This window comes from Colletes latitarsis, chromosome 9 (genome assembly GCF_051014445.1).
Source record: "Colletes latitarsis isolate SP2378_abdomen chromosome 9, iyColLati1, whole genome shotgun sequence".
NCBI classification, from domain to species: domain Eukaryota; kingdom Metazoa; phylum Arthropoda; class Insecta; order Hymenoptera; family Colletidae; genus Colletes; species Colletes latitarsis.
Window position 1 is genome coordinate 21,183,723 of NC_135142.1, and position 20,843 is coordinate 21,204,565.

A 20,843-nucleotide genomic window follows, 5' to 3' on the forward strand; every position below is an offset into this window, starting at 1 on the left:
TATAGCCATTAGATTAGAAGTATTTACGCTACGCTGTATCAATAAAATGACGAACGTCCCGCATCCTGAACGCGTTAATCATCGTGCCTTGCTCGGTCACGAAGATGATTATGACGATCGTGAAGAATCGTCAGAGGAAATCTGACTACCAAAAAGATGATAACTCGAGCGGTGAAGTTTGAATTAATCTCATGTAAGGGGGTTGTGAATCGGGTTCATGGTTGAATAACGGGTCCATGGCCAGAACAGGGACAGGATCAGAGACGAGATGACAACTGGTCCTCGTATCTCCTTATATCGATGCAGTGATCGATAGATTCCATAACAGGACACGGTCGAGCGTATTATGTAAACCCTCGGGGACTGGCCAATCGGGTCACCGAATGAGCGAGATTCGAGTTTTGTGATCAGCCGCTGGCCGTACGCCTTTGATTTTCATTTTTGACAACGATTTCGTCGAGCACTTCGTACCATCGTAGCCCCGATGACCAATAAAAGACAGACTGCGAGAAATCAGACCACCGGTAGGAAAGAATCGACACTGTCGAAAGGGCAATATCGAAAATAAACGAATTTTGATTAAATTGAAAATCATCGGGAACTAAATATTAATTCACGTGATTCTACGCGTTCTACGAATTCTACTTCGTAGCAATTTTTTTTTTTACCATGTCAGTTACCCCTACACTGTGAATATGTTCGTTGTGACTCCGGAAGTTGCACCTGTGGGTACCACAAAAGTAAATTGTAAGAGTTGGAATCGATTTTTCTGGCTAATTTAATATCTTCATTTTATTATCTACTTATTTTTTAAATTTTGTAAAGCGAAAACCACTATTCCAAATTACCCGCAACAAAATTATTATTTTATAGTATTTATCAATTCGACCAGGGTTTTAAATACTTTTTGTTTGTCGAGATAGCCTTTTTTAAAATGAACTTCGGTAAACTACGTCAAACAGGTTATTTATAAAACGAGTGACATTTCAAGATACACAAAACTTGAGCAATATCGTCATCAGTGGGTGAGGCAGCGAACTTTTCAAACGATCCTATACAGGGTGTTCGGCCATCCCTGGAAAAAAGTTTAATGGGAGATTCTAGAGGACAAAATAAGTCGAAAATCAAGAATATCAATTTCTTGACTGAGACTTCATTAAAAAGTAATTACCAAATTAAATTAAAAAATTTCAAATTGTTCTGGAAAAATTATTTTTGGTTGCAGGGGTCAATTATAAGCATTTTTGGTGAATAGACATATTCCTGAAATCCTACCCACTTTCGAGAAAAAAAATCGAGTAAGTGCCTAAATTTCTCGGCGAAAAAAAAAATTTCAAATCGTTCTAAAAAAATTATTTCTAGGTTTTAGGGTCAAATACAATCACTTTTGGTAAATACACATACTCTCGAAATCCAACACACTTTCGAGAAAAAAATTCATTACTGAAAATATAATGTCTGACCATAACTGTCACCCTGAAAATTGAAGAGTTTCAAATCATTCTGGAAAAATTATTTTTTGTTGCGGGGGTCAATTACAATCATTCTTGGTCAACAGACGTATCTCCGAAATCTTACCCATTTCCTAGAAAAAAATTCGAGAAGGTGTGAAATTTTTCAACAAAATTAAAAAATTTCAAATCGTTCTGGAAAAATTAGTTTCAGTTGCGAGGGTCAATTACAATCATTCTTGGTCAATAGACCTACCCTCGAAATCCTACCCACTTTCTAGAATAAAATTCAGTATGGGCGGAACTTTAAACGTTAATAACTTTTTAACGAAATCTCCACCAATAAATTAGTATTCTTACTTTTCGTCTTATTTTGGCCTCTAGAATCTCCCATTAAAATTTTTCCCCGAGGTGGTCGAACACCCTGTATACGCTTCCGTTCATGTAGAATCGATGGATCGTAACATTTTCCATTGGACCGTTCAATCAGGTCGCGTCGAAGCATAAAGTTATCATGCTTAAATCAAAAGTGATATCGACCTAAAAGTTCGAAATTTCAATGTTGATTAAAATATCTAGAGAAAGTCCTGTCTGTTAAAGATTCGTTCCCATTAGAGCGATCTATATTTATTTTGCATAGTACGAATCTATCGTCGAACGGACGTGTAAATCCGAGATTGAAAGTAAGAGCAGCAGATCGATCTGTTTCGCTCTAGTTTCCAAGAGACGGTCCGAAGGTTTCTTCTTTTTGATTATTTTTTTGAGAATTCTCGTGCAAAATCACTGGACCGTGGGGAAACATAATAGGACAGCAGATTGGCCGGAGAGGAAAGTTAACCGTGGACCTATTTCTTGTACCGTCGATATTTATGGATTTATTCTGGACTTCCTGATGGATTAACAAATCTATCGTACGTATCCTTCCGACAAGTTTATTATTAGAATAATGATATCATACTTTCACGAGTTATTTATTATCCTGGCGATTAGTTAATTATCACTTTGCATGCGCACCAATTACCAACAGATTAATATTCGAGACAAAAATTGTCAATAACGATCTTTCAAAATTGATATAATCGCATATTAACGCTGAAATTTAATTAACGCTTCCAGGGATAGTTAATTAGAAAGCGTCTGCGAATTAATAAATCATACAGAAGCAATGCGTTGTGTTAACGTCTTTCTAAGTGATGGATAGTTCGAATACAAAATTTGTTTATGTAACAGAGAGTTATCTGATTAATATTCACGCACGAATTATCGTATTAGATGTTTGTTGCGCAATATAAAGTTTTTATTAATAGCTGTATTCGTTTAGTAAAGTTTATTTACCTATTAGTCATTAATTTCACGAAAATGGTTTAATTAAAAGTTCCATTCAATTACTAATTAATTATTTTCACTTCGTTTCGTTCTGATTTGTCATAGTAGGGAGGTTCTGGAACCGATCCAAAACTCGTGATACGAACTTCTGTTGAATGACAGACTATTATTGTCGGAAATATTATATAGATAACGTTTCGGGGGGGAAAACCAATTAAGGATTTCATTTATGTTCCCATTTCCATGCGAAAATACACCGAGGATCCTTTTCATTTCATAAAGAGTCGTAATACATAAACCAGGATTTCCTTTCAATTTTGCAGATGTATTATAGACGTAGTTTCACGTATAAAAATTAATCGAAAGTGGAGTTTTTGTGTTACTCTGTTCGTAGGTGTCTCAACTTTATGGATCCACCTGAGCGTGACAATTTTTTGCATGTTTGTTTTTATCAGAATTTATGAATGAAGCTCTCCGTTATTTCTTGGTATCGCTTTTGGGAGAAATTCGTAATTATAATATCAAAAGGTAGGAATTAATTTACTACAGCGAATTTTAAATGCAACACTCGAGGCTCGTAAATATAGTTTCTACATACATTATTAACTGTTGAAAATAAAAGAACTTCTAGCAGTCTCTTTTTTGTATTCTTTTCTGAAAATTGTTTATCTATCGGTGATAATAAATTAACTATTTATTCATGATTCGTCGAGTACAAATAAAATTTTCTACCGAACTTACTAATTTGTTTTCTGATAATCGTCGCGAATAAAATGCTATAGGATAATTTAAAATGTCGAGTTCAGGCAGAAATCTAAAATAAATGAAATCAAGTTGTTTTGCATTCGACGTGAAAGACGTTGTTACGAATCTTGTAAATATAGTTCGATGATAGGATAATGTTGTCACCTGTCTCCGTGTAATGAATGGGTATCGGTTAATCGTAAGTCGCTGATTAGCGAGAGAAAAGTTGAAACTGGTAAAAGTTTGTGTTAAAATCTCTTATGTTAAACTGTACGTGTACCGTAATAGTAGCTTCTCATAAATTTAATAGTACTACGACAGGATGCAATTAGTTCTTTTCGACAATGATTGCATCTATCTTAAAGCAAAATTTCTAAATCGCCAGAGCAAAAAAAGAAACAACGATCGCTGCAACCTCAATTTCACTTTAAACGAACGAAAGGCGTCGAAAAAAAAGTTCTAAAATCAAGATGCCAGGAAACAGTGGCGTTAACACCATTTTTGACGTTGTTCGCCAATTTCTGTTTAATTTATTGTTATTCCCGACCGAGAGATAGCCTAAATCGATAACATTTTTCTATTCCTTTTGAAAGTATTTCCCTCACGATCCGTAAATTTAACCGCGTCGTGTTATAAACAACGTTTCTCGGTATCAAAAAGAAACTCGATCGCAGTTCATCAAATTTGAAAATTGATTTTTATTCCGTAGACATATTCGGTAATTAATTCCGTTTCGTCTTATTAGTATGCAATATCGATTCGAATGATATCCTATATTTGCCGGAAAGAACACTTTCTATGCATCCCATAAATTCGATACGTCAGTAAACAGTAAGCAATTGGTGCTCTCGATGGACGAACTTTCTATTCGATCTATTCGTGTCGAGTTTCCCGTCAAGTAAGTTGAAGCGTGAAGAAACGTGGAAGGATAGGTATTATTATCGTTAATAATGTCTCCGTGCAACTTTGCCCGATGGATGTACATTGAAGCAAAATATGACGGTAATATAACAGGGGGAAAAATGTTAGGATTGGTGCATAAAATGTGTTTTAAATTGATGTAATAAATTAATAGTTATTATAGCGTTAATATTGCACGACTATATTCACAGTAATAACAATTAGTTATCCATAAGAACAGCTGATAGTCTAATGTGTCAGTATTACAAGGAAAATTAATAATTCTAACTTCAAAATAAATTCAGCTATTGTTTTGTTCTTTTCTAATGCTACACTGAATTTTATAGAGGAACAATATTCCTTTGTAATGTATTTCATAGCAGGTTAGTACTTTAAATTATTACCAAACTTTACAGTATAGACAATCGTTGCAACTTTGGTCAATTCTAATTACAATTATGATTAAATCAAAGCTACTGATAATGTTGTTATAATATTCTGTTCACGATATCCATCGTCTCTTGGTGAATCGTCTATAGGGAGATATTCCCTGTCTGCCAAACAGAAAAGCAATGTATTGTGTAAAACCAGTCGTCTTCAGCATGATTCACACTCGAGGAAGTGACATTGAGCAGTTAATCGAGTTTCATTCGAAGCTCCTCGGTTATAAGCTATAAATATAACAATGTAGCCATTAAAATGGTAAAAATTCAATTGTTTGGACTATCGAACTTAAAACGATCATTAATGTAATCATGTAGTCGATCATATACGAGGATAATCAATTGTTTCCCTCATAAATCAATATATCTTCTCAAAATACATGAAACTCTTCGGTGAAGTAACTCAGTAACTATTTTACTGGATGATATATTAGCATTTGCAGTGTTATACTGAATATAAAATTAAAGAAGCGAATAGCTTTAATGAATATTTTTATAAAATTCAATCGTATATTTGTCTTTATAGCAGAGATACATTTCAGGTACAAAAGCATTGGAAAAAGGACACTTATTGTAATTAAATCATGATCTCAGTTTCCAGATCCTAAAATCTATATTATCTATGACTTTTCATTAAACGATGCCTTCACGAACGGTGAAAATTCTTCGAAATGGCTACTTTTCGACGTCCTTTCCAGCTCGAAGGATCTCCTACGTGGAAAGTCCTTCTGGTTCCACGTTTCTGTAATTTTTGCATCCGCGAACTTTCTCGCGATATTCCACGAGGCTGTTCGCGCGAAGATTCGAGACTTCCCCATTTATCAGAAGTTCGATGAAACAAACTCCGTGTGAAGTCGGATGGCGTGGGTCAAGGTCTGCGGCGTTACAGGATCATCGTCCTCCTGCGGCAAAGAGCATTCCATTGAATGTCGAAGGTCAAGAGCTTCGAGGCGAAATAACTTAATGGGACGGTATTTGTCTCGATCTGCTTGAGCTTATTATTCCGGGGCGTCGAGGCGTAATTGGAAAATGGAGAATCGCGGGTATCGACGCGGACCTGGCGTCGACTTTACGCAACGTGGGTGTGATTAATGTGACGGTGTAATTAAACGCCCGCGGCGGGGTTCGTTTCCGCGCGGAGAAAAGCCCCGCGATGTTGAGGACAGTGATTACGTTCGCCGGGTCGAACAATATAAATTCTTCGCGATTCAGGAAAATAGATTACGACGAATCGTCGCCGGAAGTATGGACCGCGACAAATTAGTTTTGAACGCTCACTGTCGAGAAAGCCATCAGGAGCAAGATGGATATTCAGACTTCGTAGCTTAATGCTTGAAACGGTGAAGATGCATTGTGATTTTCTCCAATTCCTGTGTGTGTGTGCATGAGAATTACGTAAATAATGAATTTTCAGTAATAACGACCAAATCTTAAAGAGACCAAGTGGTAATTGTTAAAGTAACTTTGAAAGAAATCAGCAGCGTCGAAATGTGAACAATTTTTGTGAAAATATCGTGATGAAAATTTTACATTGAGGTTGCAAAATCACTAAATGAAAGCAGGTCTAGAGTGCATTATACCATTAAAAAATCACTGCTTGATGAAACTGTGAACAGTGATGAGAACGAGGACCTAATTAGGAAGCTGAGACGCTCGAAGAATCAGAGTTACTGTAACACAAAATAAATATAACAAAATGTAGACTGAAATTATCAGGCGATACTTAACAGAGCAAGAAACTTACTTTTCATTTTGAAACTGAATAATGTTCGGACGAAAAAGAGAAATCTGTGTTACGTAAAATGCAAAAGGATTCGATCACTTGCGTTCAAAAATTTGCATTCTGAATTGTGTGAGAATATTATTTTCACGTTGGATCGAATTTTGGTTAAGAATATTTCGTTTCAGGTGTTATCTAATGAATTAAAATTTATTGTTTTGAGAATAGATGGATGCAATTTTGTTTAGACGAAAGCTGATAAGGAAATTTATGCACAAAATGGTCGACTATAAATCACGGGAGTGGTTCCATCCTATCCTCGGATTGTATGACAGTAAGTAGGATAAGAAATGTGACTATAGAATGAGGTTTCGATGATTGTAAATAGTTACACATTCTCAGACGAAATTTGAAAAAAAGGTGCAACAAATTGGGGTTATTACGTGAGAATTGTAAACAAATCTATACTCATACTTTATCTAATATCTTTTTAAAAAAACAATTGATAGAACTCTGAATTTTAATAGAAAAATTAGTACAATTAACGAGGCAGAAATCGAGCTCTATTATCCACCTTAAATTTATTTGACTCTGATAGTCAAGTCTAGTAATGAAATAGAATAGAAAAATAAAAATCTTTTCCTTTTCTCTGCTAGAATACATTATCGATTTAATAAGAGTTGTAATCCTGACGAAAGGGTGGAAAATTTTGTGGCCGATCGAAAGTATCGATAAGCATAAATCGAGTAAAGTTCAACATCTGTTGTCCATCAATTTATTTACTGTAATTTACGAGCTTTGCGTCGCAGCGAAACCTGTTTGTTTCGTTTGAATTCGTTCCATTGAAATTCATTTCCTTTTCTAGATGTACGGGATCTCAGTCTTTTCGGTTGGAATTTTTCAAATACGTATAAGGCACGCAATTTATGCGACGATGATAAAGCTCGTGGGAGCAAATGGCGTGAGAAAGTTCGGTGAAATTTTCGCTAGCCTTACATAGGAACTGCTTCCTAGTCGCCGATCATTTCGTGTATCAGAAACCTCGTTGTTCCTCGCCTTGACCCTCATACGCAGACTACTTTCTGTTTCTGTTTAAATCCTTACTTACCAGAATGATATAATCGCTCGAGAGCTTTATTTGCTGATTTTTCACATAATCAGCTACTTTATAAAACTGCCTTCGAACTGTGCGTTGTACAAAAACGTGTTTCAGAAAGAACAAACTTTCATCGTTATTCCATAAAACAGTACAATTTGTAAAGAAACTTAATATTCCAATAAATATGAAAATAAATTGTACGATTCAACGATGAGGAACATTATATGAATAATTATAAAAGGGACTTTTTACCGTGTTTGTTGCTTTATATAAAATCAAGACGTTTTCTCTGGGGCATTCGAGTAGCGTTAAGTGTCGATGAAAAAAAAGTTTCTTAAAAGGAAGGAGAATAATGAACGCGCTGGTAAAAATGGTAAAAATGGCATGCCATAGTCTGTGTACGGGGTTGTGCAAGCCGTCTATTTTATGGTTACTTCGTAACAAGTTCATCAAGGTGATCCTTACATGAACTTTAACATGGCCTTTCTCTTGCTTCATCATGCTGGCACCCACATATTGTTGACTGTAGATGGTCTGGCTGATAATTCCTTCAAAGAACCATGAACTTGAAGTGGAACGTATGAACGTGTGCGTTGGATTATTTCCCGTGCAAGCGTTCGAACATTGCCCGTTTAACGATGCTTTTCAGTCGGTGGACTGTGAATTTGTAGCATTGTTAAGGAGAAAACTATTCTATATGATTTATTTCCTTTCGTTTACAGTAATTAAATAATTTATGGTTTTAATCTACCATCGACTAAAATTGCGTTTTGCCTCTGATTTTTAAAAGCAAGTTTTCTGCAAGCGTTTTACGGTTTTATGAATAAGGCAACGCGTTCGAGATAATTATGAATATTAGATTTGGAAGACTTGGCATTTGCTTTCTTTCGTATCTCTCGTTTTAAACTTTGCAAAATTATTGTTATGGAAGCAGAGTATTTGCATTGCCACGAGGGAGTGCCTTTGACTAATGTGGTTTTTGATAATCGACTCGTTACTGCTATCGATACTCCTCTCGGTAGTCATTTATTCTGGTTCTACGTTTTCTTTTAGATTGTCTTATATATCGAGTAATCTCATCCTTTGCATTCTCTATACATATTTCATATACACGTACACGGAATGCATTAATCATCCGCAGAGGAGTCATCTTCTTGTTGGGATTTCAATCCAGCCTCTAAATTAATTTACCGATGCCCGCCTCGGCAGCAATTGATCAGTTAACACTCAACAACTCGTTTAATGTCAGTTTCAATATGTGAAATTCGTGAGAGTTACTTTGGAAAGGCTGTCCGATAAATTATATTACCTACAATATAAAAATACATTCCTGCATTCATTTTTAATATTAAAATATTTTACTGATAATCAATAAATAATTTAAAGTTAATAGAGGAACAAAGTTTGGCCAAGCAGAATTTTCCAAATTTATCTACGATGTTTCCTGATACACATACAGTGTTTTTAAGCTCTTTAGCGATCTTTGTTGCCCTCATTTTAGAATTATTTTCAATAAATCGAATAATAGTACGACCACTACCACTATAAATGATTCCTCGTATCGTCTTTTTGCAATACGCGATGCTTCATGTATACTTTTGTACCGGTTATGGTAATAATCTTTCGTTCTTTTACAGTAATTCTCTTACTTTTTCGACCCATGTTGCCACAGTAACGTCACTACTACAAGTAAGCAATATTCGAAACTAATCACGTAGTGTTTACACAACAAAATTTGAATCGTAGATGCAATAAACTGTAACTGTACGAGTACTTATTACTAGTTCATTCTTGTAATTTTTCTCGATATTAATATGAACAATGCTAATATTTTTTTTATTTATTCGACGACCCGTTGATTTCTGGATGTGTACATTGCAAACTGAAAATTAAAGACATGGAAAGTTCGCGTCTCTTATGGTGCAGCAGGATCAGTCGATTCATCGTAAACTTTCAGTTCCCCATAAACGTCTTTTTTCTTCGTCGGTCAATATTATAATGCGGGGCCGTAAAGGGTTAGTAAACGGCTACCGTTCGACTCGAAAGGGAACCCGTCGGAACGGAACGAACCGCAGATCGCGTGTGTTTGCGTGTGTGGCTCCGCTCACCGCGACAACAGTTATACACAGGTATACACATTCGTACGGACGCGAACCTTGATGCATTAAGCAGTGTCCTTGAGACACGAGGCCATCTCTTGAGCAGCTCGTGCCGCGGGCAGATCGTAGCGTAGCCTTCTCCGGGTGCGAATCGGCGTATCGTTTACCTGGCGGAAGCCGCTCCGATAGGCCAATCGCTGTACAGGGCGATCCTAGAAACTGGGACAAGCTGTACCCTCACCTAAGATTAAAACAAAAACGATTGCATCCCCTATCTTCCAACAAGGTAACATTGGAACATTAAATATTTCTGAAAGATCATAACAAGAAATATAAATAGGTTATTCCTGTACTAGACCACCCAGTATACAATAAAAAGGATCATATTTTTTTGAGATAAATTAAAGCTACAGATTCTGTTCTCACCTAAGATAAAAACAATTCTTACAAGAAAAAAGATTATAAATATAGTTGAACCGGTCGAACCAGATGCAATTTTCACTTATCGAATGTGAAAAATATCTCAACCCCTAAGGGTAACGCATCATTCAATCTCGAGTTCGAAATATACAGTAATGATTCGTAAAATGAACATCTCTCCTTGTAATGCTCATCTTTCGTACAGCGGAGGCGAAAAGATGTTTATACACAGCGGTATCGTCAAACCTCGAAGTCCCCAGTGTGGAGGAATAGAAACGTTCAACTTACGAATCACGTCAGGAGTTCATTTTAAGAATCATTACTGGTAAGTTCGTGTTGCATCTGCACCGTTACACGAATATTTTGTGTCTTCGTTTAGAAAGAGTAGCTACGGCCTGTCCCGGTTTCTAGAGTCACCCTGTACATCTCTTACCAACGTTCTTAAGACTTCAGAGTTCAAGTCTTTAACGCTATATCGGTCGCTCTTACGTCCACGTAAGTTCACGGCTTCGGCCTCTCGTGGAACGTAGGAATCTTATTTTTCATTTAAGGCAAACGTACCAATGACTGACCACCTAAGAGAATATTTTATTTGTTTTTGTTACGTCTTTATTGCATCGGTAAATAGCGAAAAAGGGCAGAGGAGCCTGGTGTGGCCAAAGTTTTCTTATAAAATCTGATCTAAAGCTACTCTAAAAACTTAAATATCCTGTTTAGTTTTTATGACATAATAGCGTCAAATGTATATTGTCGAATTTTCTTCGAAGCTCTAAAAATTGATCCCTTTTTGTACAAGTTGTATTTATTTATTACCATCTCTCGTAAATCACACTTTAATACTCAACAATAATAACAAAGTCCCTTGCTTTGAAACGTAGTATACCCAATAAAATTTTTTGCCAATGGAATTCCGGGCTCGTCTAAAAACCAAGCACGGTGCAGCTCGACGAAAAATGGTGGCGACAATTCCGCGGAAGAGAAGTTTGCCCGGAGATCAGAAATTGCCTCTTCTGGGAAAATAACTGGATACTTCGAGAAAGAAATTTATGAGTTTTGCCAGCTGTTCATTCTTGTTTCGTAGCTGTTGATAGTCTCCCATTAATTAAACTCTGGATGCCATACGATACAATTCGTCACGTGTTGCATCGAAAACTAACATACGTAAAATTGTAAATAACCTTGATTAGGAATACAGTAAACCAACAAGTGCTCCATTCAATTAATTTCTATGTTTCACGCGATAATTTTAATAAACGTCGACAATATCGAGTGCACTTTTGTATCTCGACATTACCCGTCTAGGTTTAATTGCAAAAAACCGGGACTCGCTTGTCGGATTCTGTTAAAATACAGGACGGTTATCGTGTAACGCGATATTATGTCGGTTCTTGCAAAATTACATTCAGCAATATCCCGACGATTGAATTACACGAACGCGCGCGGTAAACGAAGAGCTTGCAGCACGTGGAGGCGGACAGGATCCTCTTCCCTTTCCTCCGTCGTCTGCACGGGAAATAGACACAAAGGATCCGGTAGAAAAGACGGGCGGAACAAGCGCGTAGGCACCAGGTTCGCTCCTTATAGGAGTGACACACGCGCGCACCGGCTGGGAGGCATTATTATTGTGCATCGCGATTAGGGGAGAATCGCCTCGCCTTGTCCGGGGGCCTTATTTCCTGGAGCGAAAAGAAAAGCCACGCGATAAGCATCGGGCCGCCTGTTGAGTCGCACGTGGGACTTACGTCCTTCTCGCCTTTGACTCTTTAACCACCTTAACGCACGACTTTTTCGCTGAGGGGAAGAGACGCTAGAAACACGAGACGACTCTTAATTCGACGAACTTCTTAAAGAAAGGGTAAATCTGAACAGGGTGGGCACAGAGAAATTTCTACGACACTGGGTATTTGCTTAGCTCGATCAGGAGGAGACGTAAAAAGTAAAGAAAGGGTATTTCCACGATGCAATGTAATATTCGTGTTAATTATCGAAGTCTGAAGACGTTATACGAGTTTACATGCTCTGAAGTAGTTTGATTTTTCATTAAGTTACAGTGATGATTCGTAAAATATAGCGTTATTGTTGAGCCTCAAAATTCACAGTTGGAAGGAAAATGTTCAATTTACGAATCACATCTGGAGACTCTTATTAGGACAATTCTACCCCATTTTACTTTACGAAAAATTAAATAAGAATGAAGAATTTATAATGTATACATCTATTTAATTTGAACCACTCCATATTTTTAATGGCAGCTGAAAAATTAAATATTTTAAAGAAATTATACAGAGGAATACAAATAACAAAACAAGGTTTATAATGAATTTGTTTTTATTTTTATTCGTGTAATACTGTCTTTAACGAGTCAGTTGTGAATAAACAGATGGCCTGACCTTAATTCTAAGAATTTTTACACCACGACACCATCTTGTAGTTGAACAAATAGAGTTTCTAAGGAAGCAATCTTCCTGCCTGTTGTTTAAATATTTGATCGTTAACTAATACAATTTACTAGCTTCCAATTCTGAGTAACGACTGTTGGAACGAATCGATTAGTTTCGTTACCTACTTACCAGTGTATTCAATGTGTGTTTCTAATCAAACAAGATAAATTTCTGCTAAATCTTAAATTACAACACTGGCACAACGTAAGCGACTAGCCAATTAAGGCAACTCTCTCTTACAAATATATGAGGAATAAGAGTCGACCCAGTATCTGTCGCTTCATTGTGTCATTCGAAGCCTTTTCGTTATACATTCTGTGCAAACAAAGCAATTTGACTCACTTTTCAAACCGAAAATATCTTACATAATTACATATAAATTTTGACTTTTGATATACACATATCTACACATCGAAAGACTTTGTTAAAAAGACAATACAATTTAACACATCAAGAACCAAATTGCGTTAATGCAATGCCATTTCATTTCCAATTTTTTATATTGATTTTACGTTATTAAATTCTATTTTTTAAATACTGTGATTGGTAAAGAAATTATTTAGTAATTTTTGCGTCTTTATTTCTTTAACTTAAGTACCTCAAATTATGTTAAATTGCAATCTAGAGTAAGTTTGCGTAATGGACAAGTTCTAATGGCGGAAGAGAATGTTTATATCAGTGTAATGATCATAAAACAGCGTTCAGGAGACAATAATGTTTCCTGGCGAAGTGCTTTATTAAAAACTCTGCTACTAGGAGAGTACGTCGAAAAACTAATGGCAATTCACGATAATATCGACTGTAATGACTCGAGTGATGTCGTTTTCATGGATGAGTCCTTTACTTGGGTATTACTTTTTATTAGCAATAAAGTATTACTTCCTATTCGGAAATCTTGGACTTCCTGCAGATATGTGGTCACTCAGTGACCAGTTTGACTTTTAACAAAACAAATCATCACATTCTATAATTATATTAGCAAATTTCCTTTACCAATTTCACTACTTTAAAGTTTTCAGTTCACATTCGCTAGAGATTGCATATTTTTATTGCTCGTTGTTTATCTTAAAGTGCATATGTGATATTATTGTCTCTGATAATTTGTCGTACGATATCTTGTACAGTATTATTTTTTATGATATTTTTCCACGTAATAATATCGCCTTACTACAAAAAGAAAATACCTGAAGCTTCATACTTGGCTTCGTTTCTATTTCTAAATGATTATACCACATATGGAAGCCCTGTTGCTTTCTATAGCAAAATGATTTATACGTACATATTGGACATTTCAAAAGAATAACAATTCTCAATTATGGAATCTTTTCCCTAGAAAGATCGAAAGATTTTCAATTTCTATTATTCTTAATACTCTAATCTTAATTCTTAACGGTGTATTTCAGATATTTATCTCTAAAATTTTCGACTTTCGATCAGGAGAGTTTTGAGAAAGGTTTGAAGGCTTCTCGAGTTTTGTTTTTCGTTTGAAAATGTTTCGAAACGGTCTGATTCCACTAACCGTTACTTACGAACGGAGTTATACTTGTATATTTGCTTCATACTTTATTATACATCCGATGAGATGTTATTTATGACAAACAGTTACATAATGAAACTGAGGATGCATATGCGCAACACTTTGACGGTCCAAAATGAACATTAATGGGGGAAAAAGATCAGCTTTTGTGAGTTGTATGGGCGTGTTCCTATTGCGTGATAGCTCGAAACCTCGCGTGGTTTCGCATGGTTTAAAAGTGAGACAACAAAAAATTCTGCAACCTGAATAGTCAGTGTTACATCATCCTCTATATTTATCAGACCTAGAATTAACAGATTTTTACCTAATTAGAAAACTTGACGAATTTTCTGGACACGAAGAAGTTTTTTAAATAACTATTGTCGTACTCTCGGGTAGAATTTGAAAATGGTTTTGTTAAGATACTATCCAGGTAAAGAATCGTGAATTCTTGCAACCGTAAAATCGATACTGGCGATAGATCGCCTACTAAGCAAATACCGCGACGTTCGCCTATTTACCTTCATCGAGATGATGTCGAAGAACTTGTCGAAGATGTTGCAAGAAAAGGTGATAGAAGAATCAACCAGTCCTTGGTATTTTCCTATTGTTTTAGCAAAGAAAAAGGATGGTTCTACACGATTTTGCGTAGATTGTCGACGACTCGATCGTGAGAAATGATTGGGAGAAAGATTCTTGTCTTCTACCGAGAATAGGCGACTCTTCGTTCAAGGAAAAATTAATAAACAGTCGAAGGACCATTATAGGAAAATAAGAAAAAATATATTCGTAATTAACGACCGTAAATAAATACTTTTATTTCACTGTCTTTGAAAGTAATGATCTGATACAGTCTACTTTGAAAAAGTGTTCTCGATATCGTTAACACTTCGTAGTCATAGAGAGCATCCTTGGTCCTTTATTGTTTCATTAAAACGCGTGACGTGCGACTAAAAAAAGCGTTTCTCTTTGGTATTCCCCGCGAGTACGCTCGAAATAAACTGCCCTTAAGTGGAACAATAGATTCCCTGCACCTGAAACCGACGACGGAGCAAATCGTCGATGAAACGGTAATGGTAAGTTTATCCGAAGATCGGCTGGCGAGATCGCGTCGTCCGCGGGTCGTTCGTAAATTCCCGCAAATCGATTCGATATCTCGATCGAGAATGGTTTCCCTCGCCGCGTAATTCGTCGGAGGAGTCACTTTGCTCCTTTATAGCGTTCGCGGCATTGTGGCCAGACCTCGCATAAGGATTCATTCTCGATCGTCGTCTCCGGCGCAGCGTCTAACGAGAGTCGTTTAAGGAGCGGCGACGCCGTCGTTTTAGGAACAATGGCTAAAACGTGTGGGTAAATTTTATGGAAAAGCACGGATATCGACTGCGTTTGTCGTCCCATACAAGGGAATCGAGTCCGTGCACGGAAAAGTCTCGCGAATCGCCTGGGTCTTCCCAAGAATACAGTAACACCTCGTTTTGAAGTCTCCATTTTTAACTCGACGCTCGCATCCGATGTGTATATTAATAATTCGATATATTTTCTGTGTTTCAGGTAAAGTACTGCTTGTCTCGTGAGAGATCTACGCATCTTATGCATTCGTGAGTACAGAAAATAGTAATTCGATAATGTCTGTTCACTGTTCTTGGTGTTTATTAATTCTGTAATAAGTCTGAGCTCTATTTGTTTTCTTTTTGTTCAAAGTTTGACTAATCTCGATAGATGTCTGCCTACAGTATCCCAAATTTTTCTCGTTGGTATATAACATATTTATTATATTTATAGAAAGAAAGGACTTTCTTTCTCATTTCGTAACTTTCTATTTACCTAATTCATTTCCCTTGTTTTCCAAACTAATTCCTGATCAATTTAAAATTAAAACACATTCCTAGAAGAATTTTAATATACTCCTTTAGGGCTTACTATAGATCCAAAAGATCAAAAACTCATGTACCATTGAATATTTCCTGTTCGTTTTTATAAAACTCCAAACAAGACTCGTTCAAATTAAATTACATTTCTAGGAAAATACATTTTAATATATGCCTCCAGGGCTCACTATAGATCCAAAAGATCAAAACCTCGCGTGCCGTTCTATAAATATTCCGGTTCATTTTTGCAAAACTTGAAAGATTTGTTTCGTGATCAATATTGCTGGTCACGTAACTTTAAATTAGCTAGCAAGATAAAGATGTCAGAGTCATTGACAGCTTTAATAACAGCGAAGAAAACGGCACCGTCTGTCGAGACCGGTATGAATCATCGCTCGCGGGCAAAGGTGGGATCCGTTTCCTCAACTGGGACGCATTATGCTTCTAGGGAAATTACAACACGGTTTAAATGCCGCAACCAGGTGACCGCGGTGAGAAAAGTCAAACGTTGTGCAACAGCTGAAATCTTGCTGGTCACTTCGGTCACAATTTTTCCCATCGCGATTACGAAATCGCGAGGCAGTCCATTTTTATAATATACATTATCATCGTGAGATAGCAATCCTCGTCAGGAATTCAAAATTTCTTCTTAGAATTATTTCTACTCCAAAACTAAAGAATTTTACATTTGTCAATAGTTTATTTCTCTATCGACTATCGCGTTACAGTGATACACATTATAATTAAATAAAGCATTAAGGAGGATAAAGCATTATTGCTGTCTAGACTGTCAATTTCACGGCCCTTTTTGTGATTTTTTTTTGCATGATAGATAGGCTGTTTTGTACTGAGACTTTGTAGATATATTTATTCATCTTATAAGCATGTACAATATTTTTTTCATGGAAAAATATTAAAAATCGTGGGAATTATAACTTCTTATTTAATGGCTCTTTTGGAAAAGAGCTATAAAGCGTCTGCTGAATATCCTCTCCAAATTTGAAGTTAATCGGTTTGCTAGATCTTGAAATATCATGTAAGCCAGTTTAAATGCGTTTTTTTAAACAAGAAGCTATAACTCTCGCAATTTTTAATATTTTTTGATGAAAAAAATACTATACATACCTATAAGATAAATAAATATATCTGCAAAATGTCACTACAAAACAACCTACCTGTCGTTAAAAAAAAAATCACAAAAAAAGGCCGAAGAAATGACAGCCTAGACAGCAATGCTCCCTTAATGGCCTTAAAATATCTTTATTACAATATTTTTCTCTTACCATCAAACTCAACGAAGACATTTTAAGTTGTAGTATATTACATTTGGTACTTCAAGATCGTTGGAATCGACGAAGTTGTTGATATTTATAAAAATTGAGTTAAGAAATAAAATAATTGAATCGTGATTTTAGACATTAGTCGCCAAAGTTTAATTATAGATTTATTATAGAATGAAATATACTATCGATGGAACGAAACAGTCGCTTCTACGAGCGATTGGTAAGTTAATATCCGCGTAGGTAACTGAAAAAGAGCTTGAAAAATTGACGATGCCACGCTCCCGTCTTCAGGTATACCGTTTCTATAAAACGCAAGCGTAGAAGAAAGACTGGAAATTTCACTTCGGACGCGAACGGTCGCATATTTTATTTAATATTGTTAAAAATGAAGAGAATTTCACTGCGCTGAATACGTACTACTCCGTGCAGTAAAACGATTTTCTAATGTTTCTTTCATGCATTGTAAAAGAGTTACGGTATAGAAGAACAGAGAGAGAGAGGGGGGGACGCGATGTAAAAATATGGCCGGTATAAATCATAACTTCGGAGGTTTCACAGCAGCGCTCGTCCTTTTTGTTCAGAGGCGGTTCGAATGCAAAATCACGAACCATTTATTGTCTGTATCTTCTGCTACACTGGCGAGTGAAGGATACGTATTTCGATTTATTGCGCGTTTAACTCTTTGCAGCACGGTGGCTAGCTTGAATGGCCACCTGCAAAAAGTCCATTCGAACCAGTGGTTTTCAAACTTTTTAGAAAATCCATCTCTACCTGGGAAATATAGAAACGTTTCCGTGACGGAGATAAGTGGCAGACTTAAAACGATAAAACACTCTGATAGTTATTAACGTTTGACGATCTACATTATCGATAGAAAATTCAAAATCTACGTGCTTCTGATTACTCTATCATTTTTACCATTTTTTTTCGATCCAGATGAAACTCGTCCTTTGTATCGTAGGAATTCTTTTTAACGAACTTGAATTTTCTCATAATTAACCTCGCGTTGCCTTGTTTCGAGATGACCGCGAAAAAATGTTCCCGCCCAACAATTTGAAAAACAATGATTTCAGCATAGTGGTTAGCGTCATCATTCTGTCTAAGAGTACTATATTTCCGTGATGGGTACCTTTGCTAACCACTATTTTTTTCTCGTGTTCTTTTTTATCCTCCACGCGCACGAAAGGTCTCAAAAATCTATCGTTTCGAGATATAAATTTAATTCACAAAGTTCTTAAACGCTGCTAATTTATTTCATGCATTTCGTTATCATCGTTTATTTACACGACAAATGTAAATCGTCTTTCGAAGATCGAATTGAACGTACAGAATTGATCTTGCGATATTTATAGTAGAAGATTTCAAGGATACGAGCGAAACGATTACTCTTTTAATTGGTACGGTTGCACACAATTAATGCAGAAATAATGCAAAAATGCAACGCGGATTATGCAACGTGCGCCGATCGCATGTTAATTTTGGATTATCAGTTTCATCTGGAATGCATCCCCGACATATTGCGCGTTTACATTTGTTTTTGTCTGACGTCAGTTCTGTTACGCGAGACTGTCAAGTGATTCTTTTGTATGCAGATAACAACATGATCGTATATTTCGTTAGGGCAGTTAAATTAGTAATTTCATCTATGGTCAGCCAGAAAATACCAATTACAGAGACCACAATGAGTATCCACGGTAAATCTAAATAATTTTCATGCAATTGTAAATAATATTGTTCCGCGTATATTTATAACAAACTGAAGTAATATAATTTATCGTACAAATATTACGAAGCATCTATCGATCCTGTGGTAAATACTATGACACACGTTCAATTAAATATACATATCAGTACAATTATTAACAAATCTGTTGACGTAGACTAAGAATAATTAATTCGTACGCAACAATTCATTAAATTAAAATTTAAAATCCTATAGAGAAATTTTCAGACAGAATTTCCTGCGTTCCTCCAACGTTCTCCAATATGGCCGCTCGCAGGGTTGAAAATTGTTTTCCATTGCTAATATTAAACGGAAATATATGATAAACTAAGCAAATGCAATATATATTTGCACGAAAATGTTTATTTTTGGGCAAGATCCATGGCTGATGCGAGCACACGAACGAACACGAGCCCGCAGAGGCGAACAAGAGATCAGGAAATCCTTGCTTTTGTAGGGTAGACTAAGCAACTACTCTCATTTCCAGGCGCGCGTGACGGGTTAGACGATGTCCGTCTCTCCTTCCAGCCCACCCCGTTTTCTTTTTCCAGCGATCTGACACTGAACTCGATCGTTGATCTCATTCAGGGTCGAGTGTTCCTCAAGTTCCTTGAGTTACGCTCCGCGTTGTTTTTGCCCATCGTTTCTCTCGGTGATCTAGCGTCGGCTTCACGCGTGCGTTGTTCTCGGTTAAATGTCTATTCGAGGCACAGTACAGCAATATCTACTGAAATGTTTAAGCATAAATATTCTGGGCGTCTCTCGGATACTATGGATTTTAAATACAGCTGTGAGTAAACTTCGTCCGCCAAAATTACATTCAATGCACTCCTGTCAATGATTCAGGAGAGAATTTAATCTGTTTGTAAAAGATGTATGAATTATATTTCGACTGATGCAAATTTTATTGTTCCAATTTTTTAGACCAAATTGTTATCTATAATATTTTTGTGCAGATTTTTTTGCTGTTCTATATTCTAATTTAAAAAATAGAATAATCTAATTTGACAAGAATAGATATTTCGTTTAAAACCATTGTCAAACGTAATCTCGTGTTATCAGACCAAGATGAAGTCAGTCAAATTGGGAACACCATAATAAAAATATAATGAGGAATAATTAGTTAAAAATTTCTTGAATTCTACCAAGGAGGTCTTTTGTAGGTTGTCTACTTAAAATTGAGAACAATGTTGCAGGATGTCTCGGTAGAAAGCAGGAACTGGCGTTGTCAATGCACGAGTTGGACTTATTTCGATATACAGAGTGTCGCATCTTACTTGGCCACCTTAAACGTTTCGTTCGTCTTTTGTAATAGAGAATTATTGCAATAGAAAACAGCGTGCAATTTGGGAACAAGGGGAAACGGAACAAACGTTTATAGAAATTTTTCTCGTTAGTTTTGCGCGCTGAATTAATCATCGGAGCCTACACGCGTTGATACACTCTGTACATCGTGTGCATTTACCACGCTTATTTCATTTTCCAATCCAACATCTGAACAAAGAACATGAAAAGTGAAAGTAAGAGTAAAACATTGATTATACTCATTTGTGGTCTTCTTGAAGAGTGTTCCGCCTCGGTGTGTTTTCATTTCATTATATCTTGTCGTTTCTCTTAAGGTTTCTAAGGTACGAACTCATCTTCGCATTTCCAGATCTTTAGAAATTATATCGTAAAGTGTATACACAATAATTACAAATTTTTTTATTTAATTTCTCTATTCGAACGTTTATTAAACATTTCGATCTTTAAAACGTAGTAATACGAAATTCGAGGAGGTTGTAATTATATTTCTTCGTTGAATTCTATC

At 36.2% G+C, this 20,843-nt stretch overlaps 1 protein-coding gene across 3 annotated transcripts in view; it reads left to right on the forward strand.

Annotated features, from left to right (window-relative positions):
• Nucleotides 1-20,843, forward strand: part of Jvl (javelin-like) — a 128,136-nt gene that overhangs the window by 83,316 nt on the left and 23,977 nt on the right. For 2 of the 3 annotated variants that reach the window (XM_076772394.1, XM_076772395.1), the window contains exon 2: nt 15,711-15,757. The exons of the other annotated variant lie outside the window; for it this stretch is intronic. The gene's annotated coding sequence lies outside the window, so the exon portion shown is untranslated. The remainder of the gene's footprint in view (nt 1-15,710; nt 15,758-20,843) is intronic. 3 annotated transcript variants of the gene reach the window in all.